Source organism: Natator depressus, chromosome 10, assembly GCF_965152275.1.
Source record: "Natator depressus isolate rNatDep1 chromosome 10, rNatDep2.hap1, whole genome shotgun sequence".
Lineage (NCBI taxonomy): Eukaryota > Metazoa > Chordata > Testudines > Cheloniidae > Natator > Natator depressus.
In genome coordinates this window covers 7,887,936-7,904,503 of record NC_134243.1, presented here as the reverse complement: position 1 = coordinate 7,904,503, position 16,568 = coordinate 7,887,936, and positions in this window count along the sequence as shown.

The window sequence follows — 16,568 nt, the reverse complement described above, 5'->3', positions numbered from 1 at the left end:
AGCAGCTTGCTTCAGCCCATTATAGACCTGGAGGTCAAGCATGATCCAGACCTGGCCATTCCCAAGGCCTGGGGGAATATGTCTACACTGCATTGTAAACCTGCTTCTATGGACCTGGGTGTGTGGACTCAGTGTCTAAGTCCATCAATCATAGAATCATAGAATCATAGAATATCAGGGTTGGAAGGGACCTCAGGAGGTCATCTAGTCCAACCCCCTGCTCAAAGCAGGACCAATCCCCAATCAAATCATCCCAGCCAAGGCTTTGTCAAGCCTGACCTTAAAAACTTCCAAGGAAGGAGATTCTACCACCTCCCTAGGTAACGCATTCCAGTGTTTCACCACCCTCCTAGTGAAAAAGTTTTTCCTAATATCCAACCTAAACCTCCCCCACTGCAACTTGAGACCATTACTCCTTGTCCTGTCCTCTTCTACCACTGAGAATAGTCTAGAACCATCCTCTCTGGAACCACCTCTCAGGTAGTTGAAAGCAGCTATCAAATCCCCCCTCATTCTTCTCTTTCGCAGACTAAACAATCCCAGTTCCCTCAGCCTCTCCTCATAAGTCATGTGTTCCAGACCCCTAATCATTTTTGTTGCCCTTCGCTGGACTCTCTCCAATTTATCCACATCCTTCTTGTAGTGTGGGGCCCAAAACTGGACACAGTACTCCAGATGAGGCCTCACCAATGTCGAATAGAGGGGAACGATCACGTCCCTCGATCTGCTCGCTATGCCCCTACTTATACATCCCAAAATGCCATTGGCCTTCTTGGCAACAAGGGCACACTGCTGACTCATATCCAGCTTCTCGTCCACTGTAACCCCTAGGTCCTTTTCCGCAGAACTGCTGCCTAGCTATTCGGTCCCTAGTCTGTAGCTGTGCATTGGGTTCTTCCGTCTTAAGTGCAGGACCCTGCACTTATCCTTATTGAACCTCATCAGGTTTCTTTTGGCCCAATCCTCCAATTTGTCTAGGTCCCTCTGTATCCTATCTCTGCCCTCCAGCGTATCTACCGCTCCTCCCAGTTTAGTATCATCCGCAAATTTGCTGAGAGTGCAATCCACACCATCCTCCAGATCATTTATGAAGATATTGAACAAAACCGGCCCCAGGACCGACCCCTGGGGCACTCCACTTGACACCGGCTGCCAACTAGACATGGAGCCATTGATCACTACCCGTTGAGCCCGACAATCTAGCCAACTTTCTACCCACCTTATAGTACATTCATCCAGCCCATACTTCTTTAACTTGCTGACAAGAATACTGTGGGAGACCGTGTCAAAAGCTTTGCTAAAGTCAAGAAACAATACATCCACTGCTTTCCCTTCATCCACAGAATCAGTAATCTCATCATAGAAGGCGATTAGATTAGTCAGGCATGACCTTCCCTTGGTGAATCCATGCTGACTATTCCTGATCACTTTCCTCTCGTGTAAGTGCTTCAGGATTGATTCCTTGAGGACCTGCTCCATGATTTTTCCGGGGACTGAGGTGAGGCTGACTGGCCTGTAGTTCGCAGGATCCTCCTTCTTCCCTTTTTTAAAGATTGGCACTACATTAGCCTTTTTCCAGTCATCCGGGACTTCCCCCGTTCGCCACGAGTTTTCAAAGATAATGGCCAATGGCTCTGCAATCACATCCGCCAATTCCTTTAGCACTCTCGGATGCAACTCGTCCGGCCCCATGGACTTGTGCACGTTCAGCTTTTCTAAATAGTCCCTAACCACCTCTTTCTCCACAGAGGGCTGGCCATCTACTCCCCATGTTGCGATGCCCAGCGCAGCAGTCTGGGAGCTGTCCTTGTTAGTGAAGACAGAGGCAAAAAAAGCATTGAGCACATTAGCTTTTTCCACATCCTCTGTCACTAGGTTGCCTCCCTCATTCAGTAAGGGGCCCACACTTTCCTTGGCTTTCTTCTTGTTGCCAACATACCTGAAGAAACCCTTCTTGTTACTCTTGACATCTCTTGCTAGCTGCAGCTCCAGGTGCGATTTGGCCCTCCTGATTTCATTCCTACATGCCCGAGCAATATTTTTATACTCTTCCCTGGTCATATGTCCAACCTTCCACTTCTTGTAAGCTTCTTTTTTATGTTTAAGATCCGCTAGGATTTCACCATTAAGCCAAGCTGGTCGCCTGCCATATTTACTATTCTTTCGACTCATCGGAATGGTTTGTCCCTGTAACCTCAACAGGGATTCCTTGAAATACAGCCAGCTCTCCTGGACTCCTTTCCCCTTCATGTTAGTCCCCCGGGGATCCTACCCATCCGCTCCCTGAGGGAGTCGAAGTCTGCTTTCCTGAAGTCCAGGGTCCGTATCCTGCTGCTTACCTTTCTTCCCTGTGTCAGGATCCTGACACATGCTTGAGTGTCCACATTGCATGTAACCCTGGGTTTACAATTGCTGGACCCGGGTCTCACAGCCATTCTAACCATCCATACTGCACCGCACAGACCTTCTGACTCAGGTCAGTGGCTTGAGTTGTGTCCATACTGCAAAATTACAGGGCTTGGACTCAGACCTCCCCCTCCTTCTGGATGGGTCCTAGGAGCCAGGTCCTGGGTGCTTGCTGACCCAAGATTAGTGTGCGGACATGGAGGTGTGCGGACAGATTAGTGTGCGGATGGTAGGACGGTTTGGTCTCAAACCTCACTCTGGGCCCAAGTCTGCAATGCCGTGTAGACATACCCGGAGTGATTTTTGCTTCAGTCACTAATATCTGCAAAGATCTTCAGTGGAGGATGATACCGAAACGGAAAGTATATTCACCAGTCAAGCCTTGCGTTTCCCAAATGCAGTGTTTGCTTTGAACTGTCGCAATGGGCATCACCCAACAACACAGACACCAGCATCACTCCAGAGTCACTCGGCTGCAGTTGGTGGAGTCACTCCTGACTTACACCAGTGGGACTGAGAGCAGAATGCTGCAGAGGTGACCTCTTTTCCTGCTTCTCCTCCTCCTCTCTATTTTTTTCTTTCCTTCTCACTCTGTGCCGCCATCTCTTCTTCTCTTTCCCCTCCCCCTTTCTGGAACCGATCAGCAATGGGAATTTGCCTGAATGAGAAATGGTGGATCTGGCCCTTTCCTTTCCCCTCACACCCCCTCCCCATCTTCCCTCTTGCATTCCGCTCTTCTCCCTCCATCATTCCTCCTCCCCCAACATCTCTCTCTCCTGCCAATCCCCTCCTCAGGGAGAGTACCCTTGGCGAACAGCCAGACCCCATGCCTGGTAGGGCAGAGGGCTTTCAGGAAGCGGTGGCCTGGCTCTGGCAGCAAACTCTCTGGTAGGGTGCCCTGGCTCAGCCTTAGGTCTGGAAGCTGCGACAAATTAGAGATGGGCCCTTTCCAGCCTGCGCTGGAGGAGGGCGGCTCCCTGTGTTTGCTAAACACCCTGAGCTCAGCACTCAGGAGAAGCAGGATGGAGTGCCCCTGCTGGGCAGTGTCTGGAGTGAACCCCCCCTTCACTGGGCCAGCCCCGTTGGCGGGGTGGGAATGTGTGAGGCTGGCAAACGATGGGAAAATGCCTCCCCACCAGCCCAGGGATACACACTGGGAAAGGCTAAAGTAGGAAGTGACCCACAGTGTCCCTCAGGAATTGGACCAGACCTTCTGTGAGGGCTGGAAAAGTTCAGCTCCCCTCCCTATTCCATGGCCACTGCTCTCCTTGGGTCTGGCAGGGCTCAAATCTCACCAGAGAGCCTGTTCCCCCTACAGACAGGCCTGAGACCCATCAACGGGATCGGTACTTCACTCCCTAGCCTGAGGACGGTGGGAGGGGCGTGTGACCGGATGTGGAGGGGTTCAGTCAAGCAGGGGGCTGGACCCAACACGCTGCTCTGGATCCACACTTGGATTTCAGTCCCTCCTAAAAGATCTGAGGGTGACTGGATTGGGAGGAGGCTTTAGGGCAATTGCAGTTTTGCCTATTATACAGGTTCGGATACAGTTCTGCATCCAAACTGCTTAGCCAATCCATGCTCTTTTTGGGGCTCGCCCAAGACCAATTGGAAGCCATTACCTGGACCCCTGCTTTTGCAACTTACTCTTCTTCTTGTCCCAGCTTGGCCTCTCACTAAGGGCAGCCAGTGCAAGATTAGGAAGTCACACACTGTTGCTGGGAGGATCCTGGGAATGGAGCTTGCCTGAGGCAGCATCTGCCAGACCTCTATTTGCCATCACTGCTGAACTAGTGGTCCATGACTGGGTCTGCAGCAGCTCCCCAGACAGACAAAGAGTTTTGCACCTGTCTGCAATGCAGTACAGCTGCCAGCCAGACTTGCAAAGAATAAAAAATTCAAGGGGTCACAAATGCAGCTCGAAAAGTGCACAAATTGCAGAAGCAGCGAGGGCAGGTATTGATTGGGGCTGGACCCTGCCTCCTACAGGCAAATTCTTTGCCATCCCAAAACACCTCTGCTCCAGTGACACACACTAAGGGAAATGTAGAACGTTTACACTGAATGGTGGAACAAAGACACCTTTGAACTGTCTGTGGAGATCATGGGATAGTGTGTATCTGTGTGGGGGGGGGGGAGGGGGGAAGGACGCAACTCATAAACTGGACAGATGCAAAAATTGTCCCAGAAGCACCACAACTTTGGGAGAAGTGTGGGTTGTGTGAGTGGAGGGCACAGCTTAGCCAGTCCAAAGTGTGGCTGGGGATCCTAAGATGGGAGCCCACCCATTCCCTGCATCATTCATTTTAGCAGCTGATTTCGTCACTTCCTGAGAGCCTGGAAGTACCCCATTCCACACAGCATATGTCTCCACTGCGGTGTTAACCCAGCTCTTTCCTGGGTGTTGCTCCAGCCCCAATTCTGTCCACACACAAAACCCACTTATCTGAGTTTGGTGGTGCTTTCAACCCAGGCTAGCTGACCCAGCTGGGGCTATAGGCTAGACCTTGGGTGTTGGGCAAGGATCACTAGGAGACTCAGATCTCCACTGAAACAGAAGAGCGTTCCCTTGACAAAGCTGCCCTTTCCTCTCTGCACTGCTTGCACTCATCCAGGCTTAATTAAAAGTAAATCCTGTTCCAAGGCAAGCAACTGTAATTGGTGGATGGACGCCCCATTGTGGAGAGAGATTACGGCCAGCACAAAGTCACGTTTCAGTTCAGAGCCACGTGAAAGCCGCTTACCGAGGGCAGGGACCCGTCGCATCATTAATAAATGTAACCCAAGGAATGTAAGAGGCAAAGAGGGGTCAGGGCTGCCAGTGGGGGATGCTGGCGAAGCCCGCTGGAGAAAGGAACATCTGCAGAGCCCAGTTAGCCTGCAAATCGGACAGGCAGATGTGCGCCATCTGGCTCCCGCGTGTAAGTTCTGCATTGACGGTGCCTGGCGCGTTCTCATCCGAGGATCTCAAAGCACTGCTCAGAGGTTGGACGCTACCGTTATCAAACCCGTTTGATGGATGGGGACACTGGCCCAGAGAGGCGAAGGCTCCGCCTTTCGAAAGTGGCTGCTGGTTTTGGGTGCCTCCATTTCTGGGAGCCCAACGTGGCTCTGATCACCTGAGCAACGCAACTGAAGTCAGCTCCCAAGGCAGACGCACCTAATGTCCTGTTACGGATTCTGGGTAGCTCATCCCAAAAAGCATTCCCTTACGCAGCACTGTAAAGAGAGCTACCCCACTAGCTAGCCCATTCAAAACACTGTGGGTTTGGACAGAGGGGAGAGGAGGGCTGTAAGGAGCTGATTGTGTCTCAACCCCAGCACAGGTTGGAGTTGCCGAGGTTCTGCTTCTGCTCCACCATATCCCCTCCATTCCCTGCCCTGGAATGCCCCTTATGTCCCCCTCACACCATGATTGGTGGGGGTGGGGGTGACGGGAGCAGATGTGGCCTTGGCAGAGCAGAGAATCCATCCCCATGTGTTCATTAGAGCTGGTTTGGAGTCACAAAGGGCCCAGTGGTGAGTTAGCATGTGAGTTTAACAAGAGGTTAAATAAGAACATAAGAACGGCCATACTTGGGTCAGACCAAAGGTCCATCTAGCCCAGTATCCTGTCTTCTGACAGTGGCCAATGCCAGGTGCCCCATGGGGAATGAACAGAACAGATAGTCATCAAATGATCCAACCCCTGTCACCCATTCCCAGTTTCTGGCAAACAGAGTCTAGGGACACCACCCCTCCCCATCCTGGCTAATAGCCATTGATGGACCTATCTGCCATGAACTTATCTAGCTCTTTTTTGAATGCTGTTATAGTTTTGGCCTTCACAACATCCTCTGACAAGGAGTTCCACAGGTTGACTGTGTGCAGTGTGAAAAAATACTTCCTTTTGTTTGTCTTAAACCTGCTGCCTATTCATTTCATTTGGTGGCCCCTAGTTCTTATGTTATGAGAAGGAGGAAATAACACTTCCTTATTTACTTTCTCCGCACCAGTCATGATTTTATAGACCTCTATCATGTCCTGCCTGAGTTGTCTCTTTTCCAAGCTGAAAAGTCCCAGTCTTATTAATCTCTCCTCATACGGCAGCCGTTCCATACCCTTAATCATTTTTGTTGCCCTTTTCTGATCCTTTTCCAATTCCAATATACCTTTTTTGAGATGGGGCGACCACATCTGCCCACAGTATTCAAGATGTGGGCATACCATGCGTTTATATAGAGGCAACATGATATTTTCTGTCTTATTATCTATCCCTTTCTCTCTCTCACAGGAAGTGGGGAACTTCTAGGCTCCATCTCCAGCCTAACTCCAGTTCGACCATTCAGCGTCTCTGATGTAAATAATCTGCAGACTAGCAGAACCGCAAGGGCACCAGGCTTGTGTGGAATGGAGAGAAAAGTGGGTGAAAAATGAGAGACGTCCTTGCATAAAACAGAGTGCGGAGAGGTGGCTCTGCCTATGTCGGCTACCAGACGCCTCGCTGTCCTAGAAACCCCCTGCCCTGGCACATAAAACATATTCTCCAAAGAGGCCTGATTCATCCTACAAAGAGTACATAATATTAGTCTATTTGCAGTAATTAGGCCAATTATCGAAGCACAATATTCGCAATGAAAGGCTGTGTGCCTAGCTCCGGATGAAATATCACCTGCCCCCATTTCAACAATGGCCACGAAAAGTCTAAACAAAACCCGTCTCCTGCCCTGCTCACTGAGAAATGGAATGCCCAGGGTTCGCTCTGTGAAAATGGATTTTTGAGATTACTTTGCCTGTGGGACTTGAGAGAAAACCAACACTCCCACTCAACCTGACCCAGATCAGCAAAATAAGGACAATAGCAAGAAGCATGTGGGATTTCAACAGCACCCTGGAAAATAACAGAGCCCCATTATCAAGTCCCTGCCGCGTAGATCTAGACAAACATGTCTCTGTACAGTGCCGTTGCCTGAAAAAAACACGGTGTGAAAGCAGAGGGAATTCACACAGGGTAAGAAGTAATTTTATGGTATCATAAATCCAACTTCATTTCCAGGTTGCTTTCATTAGAAGGGTTTACTGGGTCCAGGCTGCTGTGAATACATCAGTTTGCATTACATTGTGGGTTACTGAGAAGCAATGTGGTCTAGTGGAATGAATGTGTTCCTGGGAGCCGGGAATGCCTGAGTTACAAATCTGGTTTTCGCAAAAAGGAAAGGAGTACTTGTGGCACCTTAGAGACTAACCAATTTATTTGAGCATAAGCTTTCGTGAGCTACAGCTCACTTCATCGGATGCATACTGTGGAAAGTACAGAAGATCTTTTTATACACACAAACCATGAAAAAATGGGTGTTTACCACTACAAAAGGTATTCTCTCCCCCCACCGCACTCTCCTGCTGGTAACAGCTTATCTAAAGTGATCACTCTCCTTACAATGTGTATGATAATCAAGTTGGGCCATTTCCAGCACAAATCCAGGTTTTCTCCCCACCCCCCCCACAAACCCACTCTCCTGTTGGTAATAGCTTGAGTGGGGTGGGGGGAGAGAAAACCTTTTGTAGTGGTAAACACCCATTTTTTCATGGTTTGTGTGTATAAAAAGATCTTCTGTACTTTCCACAGTATGCATCCGATGAAGTGAGCTGTAGCTCACGAAAGCTTATGCTCAGATAAATTGGTTAGTCTCTAAGGTGCCACAAGTACTCCTTTTCTTTTTGCGAATACAGACTAACACGGCTGTTACTCTGAAATCTTGTTTTGCAACTGATTTGGGCCCCAATCTTGCACAGGGAGGCATGCCCCACACGTCTCTGGTTCCACCTCCCAGCTTCTGTGTCAAACCAGCATTGGTTTGAAAGCCCCACACTTGGGCGCATGCAGCCTAGGAGAGCAATCTCCACTCCAGAGCATAGGCATTAGACTGAGCCTCATTGCGTCCTGACTGGCCGAACCCATTCCATCAGGCATGCCAGGCTCATTTACACAAATAGCAGTAGCCGGCAATACTCCGTCTGTACATGCCCCACCAGGACTGGAAACACTCTGCTAGGCGTCAAGGTGAAGCCAACACTGGCCCATTCGTTTGCTACATCTGCTGTCTCCTCCCATTTGGGAGAACTTCCCCAAGGCTTAAAAACTACCCAGCAAGGTTGTGTCATCATAACTGCAATGAGCCCATGCTGATCCCTGGGAGGAACACCAGGGTTGGCTCTGGAGAGAGGATGGAGATTCTAGCAGAGACAAGAATAAGCAAAGCTCATCTAAGTCACTGCAAATCCTGGCTTGACCCTGATATCGCTTCTGCTGGGACACGGTGGATGAGCCAGGCAGCAAAGCTCCACCCTCACTGTCCACAGGAAATTTCTTGTCTGCCGTGCTCCGTGTTGGGAGACACGCCCGGGGGCATAGCCAGCCAGAGGCTTTTGTGCAAGGCCGTTTGGTTTGCAAAACAAAAGGGCCATAAATAACGAGAAGGAGGACAGTGTCCAGGCCAGTGTTGATTTTGCTCAGTTCCAGTTCTGACCAGCCTGGGGACTCCCTGCCCTGCCATTACCTTTCAGCGAGAGAAGGGACTGCCTCCAGCATTCCTCCTCACTCTGCAGCCACTAGTGAGAATAAAAGGTGACCACCAGGCGAGGCCCAGAGAGCTGTTCGACTCGATTCTAGGAGTACACCTGGGCTAGGACCACCACACGCCTTTGCAGCAATGGATCTTACGGGAGGAAAGTCAGAGCAGGAGCAGACTTGTGCAAACGCCAGTGAAGCGTGGGCTGGCACCTGCCTGACTGACAGAGCGCAGAGAGGCCAAACCCAACGGGTGGATCATGAAAACATTCGAACAAACCCACAGGCATCAAGCCACTCCAAGATGGCACTGTGCAATGTGTCAGGACTTGCAGCTCCAAAAGCCCAGGCTACCACCAACTCAGCTGAAAAGAAATATATGCTAGGTGTGTCGTTGCCTATGAAACACAGGTGCGCTGTTATGTGCCCATCCAGTAGTGGGCAGCACATGCACACACACGCACATCGGTCAGCACATTACAATACACTCTCCATGTGCATAAAGTGCAATCAGAACAGTTCTCACAGGTACATGTTGGGGGAATAATACAGAATCTGCCACATGTACTGTATGCATTCCTCACACAAGGAAGGAAGGCCCTTGTCTGCGTATTAGGGATTATACAGGGTTCTCTATTACAATCACCTAATGGCTGCTGTTTGACTGTGGCCCGTTTTACAAATGCTTGAATCAATTAGTTCTCAATTAAAGACTGATTTTGCCAAATAAGAATAACGGGTCAAATCCATTCCTGGAGTAAGCCAATGGGAGTTACATCGGGGTGAATTTGCCCCCACAGTAGCACTACTTTGCACTGCTATAGCAGGTTTCTTCTGAGACTCCCAAAGTTCACAAGTGTGAATTAATTACGCCTTGCAACACGCCCGCCCGGATGGTAAATTTCATAAACCCCATTTTACCAATGAGTAAACTGAGGCACAGAGAGGGACAGTGACTTGCTCCAAGATACCAGGGCAGTGTGATCACAGATACTGTTGCCTAAGGGATCCTCCCAGAGGCTTAGCAGATCACAGAAGAGGGTCCATGGGTGGTATCGCCAGGACGCCCTGTGTTGGTGCCCGGGGTTGACAATCAGAAATGACTGTAACAGTGACACTTCCGGTCGCACTTTTCCCCTTCCAAGTGCTTCCCAAACACTAACTGATCCTCATGACTGCCTCATGCCCAGGAGCTAGGCAGGTATTCCTGACCCTCTCCTCCAGGTGGAGAAACGGAGGTGGAAAAGATAAGTGACTTGACCAAGGCAACAGGAGACAGAGCCAGTAGTTCCTGGGTCCTGGATCAGTGCTCAGATGGCTATATCACAACCCCCTCTCTTATTACACACGTCTCCAGAGCCATGATCCCAAGCTGCTGGCAGCCGCTATCTGCCTCCCTTTGCATTGAGCAGCACATCACAAACATTCCAACACACACCGGGCACAGCCCAGTAAGTAATAACTGCATCACGGGGATGGATGGAAGCCACGTGGTCTGGCTGTGTCTGTGCAGCTACAGGCTGGCATCAGCAACCAGCTTGAGACCTCTAGACACTGCTGTGCCCTCGGCCGAATCCCCTCTGCAGTATTTAGTGACTGGCAGCATGGGTGGGCTGGCCTTCACTGTCAGCTCGTATGGTCAGTACCACTGCCTGCAAGATCATGTGACCAGCTTGGGGGGGCTCAGAGGGTGCCCCCAGAGCCAGGCCAAGCTTTCCACTCCCGCCCCAGCCTCCCAGCTGTTGTCCCAGCTACGGTGCTGCTGCGAAAGGTCTGGATCACCAGCACTTCCATTCACCCCTGAGCTGTGAGCGTCACCCCCTCCCAGTCAGCAGGATCACGCCTAACCAAGGCAATGAGCATGCTCAAGAGGTGCTAAACATGCATAGCGGGGAAGGCAACCAGCGTGGGGCACCTTAGCCCAGGGAGCGCTGCAGTGGAGACTGTTGCAGAGACTAAGAAGCCGGTCTGCTGAGTGGAAGGACAAGCGGCAGATGTAAATACCTGGCAGTGAGCATCGGACAATGGGCCAAGTCCATCGCTGGTGGAACCCCACAGACCTCAGTGTAGTCTCACCAAGAAGGAATTTGGCATGTTGAGTGCTGATGGTTTGTTTTTGCAGCTTAAGGGACACCTACACCTGCCAGGAACTGGACAAGGTGGGGTCTCCACACCCTCCACCTGTATAGATTCTGCTGGCACTTTACATCCAGTACCAGTACCAGATTTGCAGGCCTGGGGCCGCCTAAAATAGTAGATGTACTGGCTCCCAGTGCCCTCTATCTACCCTCACTTGTCCTCACTGCAGTAGCTGCCTCTCATCCCTACCCTCCCTTGCCACTCCCAGCTACCCTAAGGAGATAAGGAATGCTCAGCAGCTCCCCACTCTCATGCCTGCTGGAGCATGTGCTCGTTACTTGCTCTGCCAAGTATTGGACAGAGTTGTTCTATGTCTGAGTAGGGGATCTTGGAGCACCCCACCCCTTTGTTCTATGGACCAGCAATCCCTTCCCCACTCCCTCAAAGCATTCCCTGGGGAGGATGGATAGCTGGTCGGCTCCCACCAGAGCAGCAAAAAACTGGCGTGATCCTTTGCAAACGTCTCTGAACATAGCATTCATCCACCTTGCCAGAGGATGGGCATCTCAGCTGACACGCCTACCACCTCCATACTCACCGGCATGCAGGAATTGTCTGTATGGTGGTCATACACCAGCTCCCCAGCATGGACAGCCTGAAGGGATATGTGTTAAAGGATTAGAGTTTATAAATGCTCCCTTAGCATGTTCATACTTTCAATATGTGAATTTGGAGACAGTCCTGAGAGTGGCCCATAGTGTTTTGGAAGAGTATAGCTGGCTTGCTCATGCCGTTCTAATTCCTGCTGGCCTTTAAATTTGTTGTGTTGTTTTTCTCATACTCTGGTTATTAAAGAACCCAGGGAATATCACAGAGAGTATGTAACTATATTGGAAGTCACCAGACAGCATGATTAAACATAGTGTTGTAAGTTCTGTTTATCTGAATGAATAAGCAGTTAGATCTTGGAGAATGTCATTTGTCAGCTGTGGTGCAGGTTCTTTGAAGAAGCTGAACATGTCTATCTCCCCTGCCTAAATTTCTCTAAATATCATTCCTAAGTGTACAGCTGCTGCCTACTGGTTATACATATGCAAGCAAACAAAACATCACAGCCTTAACTGCACCAACCTGCGGAACAAGAGCCCTACCCAAAAAATAGCCCCCAAGCTGCCTACATTGTCCAGATGCCAAACACTCTGGAGAAAAGGACTACACTGTACCGACATTTGCATAGGCATTCATCTGTCTGACCCTCTGGCAAAATGCCACCCTTTGAAGGGTTGAGCTGTCAGGTTTGTACAGGTTACAAGGCTCGTTTGTCATTGTGAAAGGGGAAGTGCCATGTGTTTACAGCTGTGCGATCCTTCGCAAGGGGACTCTGATGATGGATATTCACTTCCCTTTGCTGACATGACCTACATGCCCATTTCTCCTGACAGTCCCCTGGTTTGGTGGCTGTATCTGCTCCCTCTTCTCCCCGGGAAGCCCCCTGCAAATCCAGACTTTCCCCTTCCCTTCTCTCAGTGGAATGGAAAAAAACACAGACATGCAAAACAAGCGAGCATGAGCTGGGAAACATCAAACTCTCCCCGTTGACTATCATACTCAGTGACAAGGGAACGTGCCCTGCGCCAGTCTGAGAGTGTGGACCCCTGGCTGGCTGGTGCCACTATGGACAGATTCTTGCACGGTACTAGCATAGAGCCCTGCAGCAGGACTGGGATCCCGCAGGACCCGGTGCTATAACAGCAGGCGTGGCATTAAAAAATAGTCCCATTCAGGGCTCTACTTTGTCACCTGAGTCCTGAGCCTTGTGCTCCCCCCTGTTCCAAGTGACTTTTGGGCTTATCTTTTAAAGGTTGGTGGCATTTTTTACTTGGTTGTGGCCTGCGGGGCTTTTCGCTTTATCTCTGGGGCTGCTTTTTCTGTGGGCTTTTATTTTTCTTGGACTGCGCCCCACCCTAGGCTCAGTGTGATGACACAGGGATGCAAACCCCACCCAGTGTGAGGACACAGGGATGCATATCGCACAGCCCCCCCCCCTCCCCCCCCCCCCGCTGTTCTGGGACATGTTGGGCAGCTTTTTTAGACCAATCGCTATTTTCCTTTGAAACTTACTGGCCACTTTGTTCCTATCCTCCTTGCCCGGGCTCCTCCTCCGCCCCTGGTTCCTGCTTTGCTGCCTCGCTCCAGATCCCTTCTCCTACACCCAACCCCTGACTTCGCTGGATCCTTGGCCTGACTCCTGACTCTGGAGTCAGACCTCCTGCCCTCACCTGGGGAAGGGTTCCTTCTCTAACCTCAGAGCCCTGCAGAGTTCAAACCACTGAATCTCTTCTCTGGACTGGTTCCCCAACAACCTGGACCTCTTGCTGCTGTGGGGAAGGTCCTTTCAGTGGGACTCGGTCTCCCTCGGGGCTTTGCCACTCGTTAACCTTTTGGAACCGGCTTCACCTAGGATCGCTGTTCCCAGGTCCCCTTTTCTGTCGAGCTCTCTACACAGCTCCCCTGAGAAATCCCACTCCTGAGGCTTCCTCTGTATGCTCTAGGTGCCCTGCCTGAGACCTCATAACCCTTTAAAAGGCCCAGGTGTTCCTTCACTTACTAATTGCCACCCAGCCATCTGGGCAATTTAACAACTCACAAGTGGATCTGGGTTGGCTTGTTCTCCTTACTGGAGCCTGTCATAGGTAGGCTGGGGGCTGACCCCCTCCAAGGTCAGCTACGCTGTGACAGACTCATTTCAACTTTCTTCCAGGTACATTTGTGTTGAAAGATTCATGCTCTGCGAAATGTTTCCATTTCAACTCAGCTGCATGTTCCGATGGAAAACTGTCCCATCAAATGTTTTTCAAGCAGCTCTACTCCTAAAGACAGGGCCCCATCTTGCACTGAATTTTAAGGTAAACCTTTCAGGAACCAAACAAAAAGGGTTTATTCCCCTATTATCCCTGCTTTTTCACAGTTGTGTTTCTTGGATCTGGAAGTCAAAATATTACTTCTCAGGGTAATTCTGGACCCATCAGGAGCTGGGGATACCACAAATCTCGTGCAAATTCCAGTTCCTGTGGCATTGCAAGCTGATGGTTAGAGTCTAAAGAAGCTGAATTCTGTGCTTGTCAAAGCCAGTAGGAGTTTTGCCATAGAATTCAATGGCACCAGAATCAGCTCCAGAATCTGGTGAACATTTGAAGACTTTGTGGTACTTAAATGAACACAACCTCTGAGGAATCTTTGAGACTTGCAAGCTTTAAATAGAACACCCAGTGAGATTTCCAGAAGGTCAAAGGTGTGAGTCTGCTGCAGTGGGATGAGATAAAGCTGCAAATGGTATTGGCCATAGTGTAAAAATCATAATGGTACTGATAATGATAGCCAGAGTAAAACCATGATGGCAACACAAAGATCAAGTTGAAATATGAGGCTATTAACAAATAAAATCTAATAGAGGGGACCTGCAAAAAGAACTGGATGATGTTGCATGAAATGATTGATAATAAATCCAAAGAGACAGAAAGCAACCTTTGAAACTAGATCGAATTTGGAGGCGGGGAAGCAGTTTATAATGGGATGACAGAAAGGGATGTTATATTAGTAATATAGATAAGGTTCATTTATTCAGCTGGTCTCCAGGAAAATAGGTTAAGTAACCATTTGAACAAGAAATGAATTTATGAGATGGTTTTAAGACATAAGGGATCAGGCAATTTTGAGACATTTGAAAATTCCAGGAATTGAGCGCCGGCCAACTGAATTATATTAAAAATGACAATCAAAACTATATAGAGGAAAAATAGGACATACTGGATTGCAGGTCAATTGTATTACCAAATCAAAGGTGAAATTATCCTCCCCTAGTCATGCTAAGAAGCGCCTTTTGTCCACACTATTACATACTCTTGTCTTTGTCTGAAAGCTTTGTTATGCACTGTTGTAGCACACCATAGATCCCTTTTTGTTGATGAATCCAATGTTTGGGAAAAGTTCCAGACTGATGACTATGGGGGCAGAGGTCCCATGTTGAGCCACCCACCTGACCCAATGTGGGGTGGGCAGTGCATAGGTCATGTTTTCTAGCCCTTTATCATTTTTGTTGGTCCTCTCTGGACTTTCTCCAATTTGTCCATATCTTTCCTCAAATGTGGTGCCCAGAACTGGACACAATACTCCAGCTGAGGCCTAATCAGCGTGGAGTAGAGCAGAAGAATTACTTCTCGTGTCTTGCTGACAATACTCCTGCTAATACATCCCAGAATGATGTTTGCTTTTTTTGCAACAGCGTTACACTGTTGACTCATATTTAGCTTGTGATCCACTATGACCCCCAGATCCCTTTCTGCAGTACTCCTTCCTAGGCAGTCATTTCCCATTTTGTATGTGTGCAACTGATTGTTCCTTCCTAAGTGGAGTACTTTGCATTTGTCCTTATTGAATTTCATCCTATTGACTTCAGACCATTTCTCCAGTTTGTCCAGATCATTTTGAATTTTAATCCCACCCTCCAAAGCACTTGCAACCCCTCCCAGCTTGGTATAGTCCGCAAACTTTATAAGTGTACTCTCTATGCCATTATCTAAATCATTGATGAAGATATTGAACAGAACCAATCCCTGCGGGACCCCACTCCTTATGCCCTTCCAGCATGACTGTGAACCACTGATAACTACTCTCTGGGAACGATTTTCCAACCAGTTATGCACCCACCTTACAGTAGCTCCATCTAGGTTGCATTTCCCTCTTCGTCTAACTTCCAGGATTCCACTTCCGTAGGTACCTGTTCCACTGCTTAACCCCCTTTGTAGTCAGAAAGTTTTCCCTAATAAATAAACTAAATCTCCCTTGCTGCAGTTTAAGCTAATTATTTCTTGTCCCACCTTCACTGGACATGGAGAACAATCAATCATCAACCTCTTTATAACAGCCCTGAACATATTAGAACCTGTTACCAGGTTCCCCCTCAGCATTCTGTTCTCTAGACTAAACATGCCCTTTTCTTAAAAAAAACCCCTACCTTTTATCATAAATCGCATTTTCTAAACCTTTTATTATTTCTGTCGCTCGCCTCTGGACTCTCTCCAATTTGCCCACAACTTTATGTGGTACCCAAAACTGGACACAATACTCCAGCTGATGCCTCACCCGAGCCAAGCAGAGCAGAATGATGACCCCCCATGTCTTACGCACCACACTCCTGTTAATACACCCCCGCATGATATTTGCCTTTTTCACAACACCATCATGTTGTTGACTCATATTCATTACATAATCCACTATAACCTCCAGATCCTCTTCTGCAGTACCAGAGCCTCCCCTACTATTCCCCATTCTGTGTCGGCGCATTTGATTTTTCCTTGCGGGTTCCTAACTGAACTGTTTATAAACAGCTCTCTGTTCACAGTTTGCGGGTGTGATATGCGGGGACACACACACACACACACACACACAGAGCGGTCTTCTGCAGCGTTGAACCCAAACCTCTAACACACAAATCAGGGACTACACACTTGACCCCAAGGCTGATACTACCCCAGCT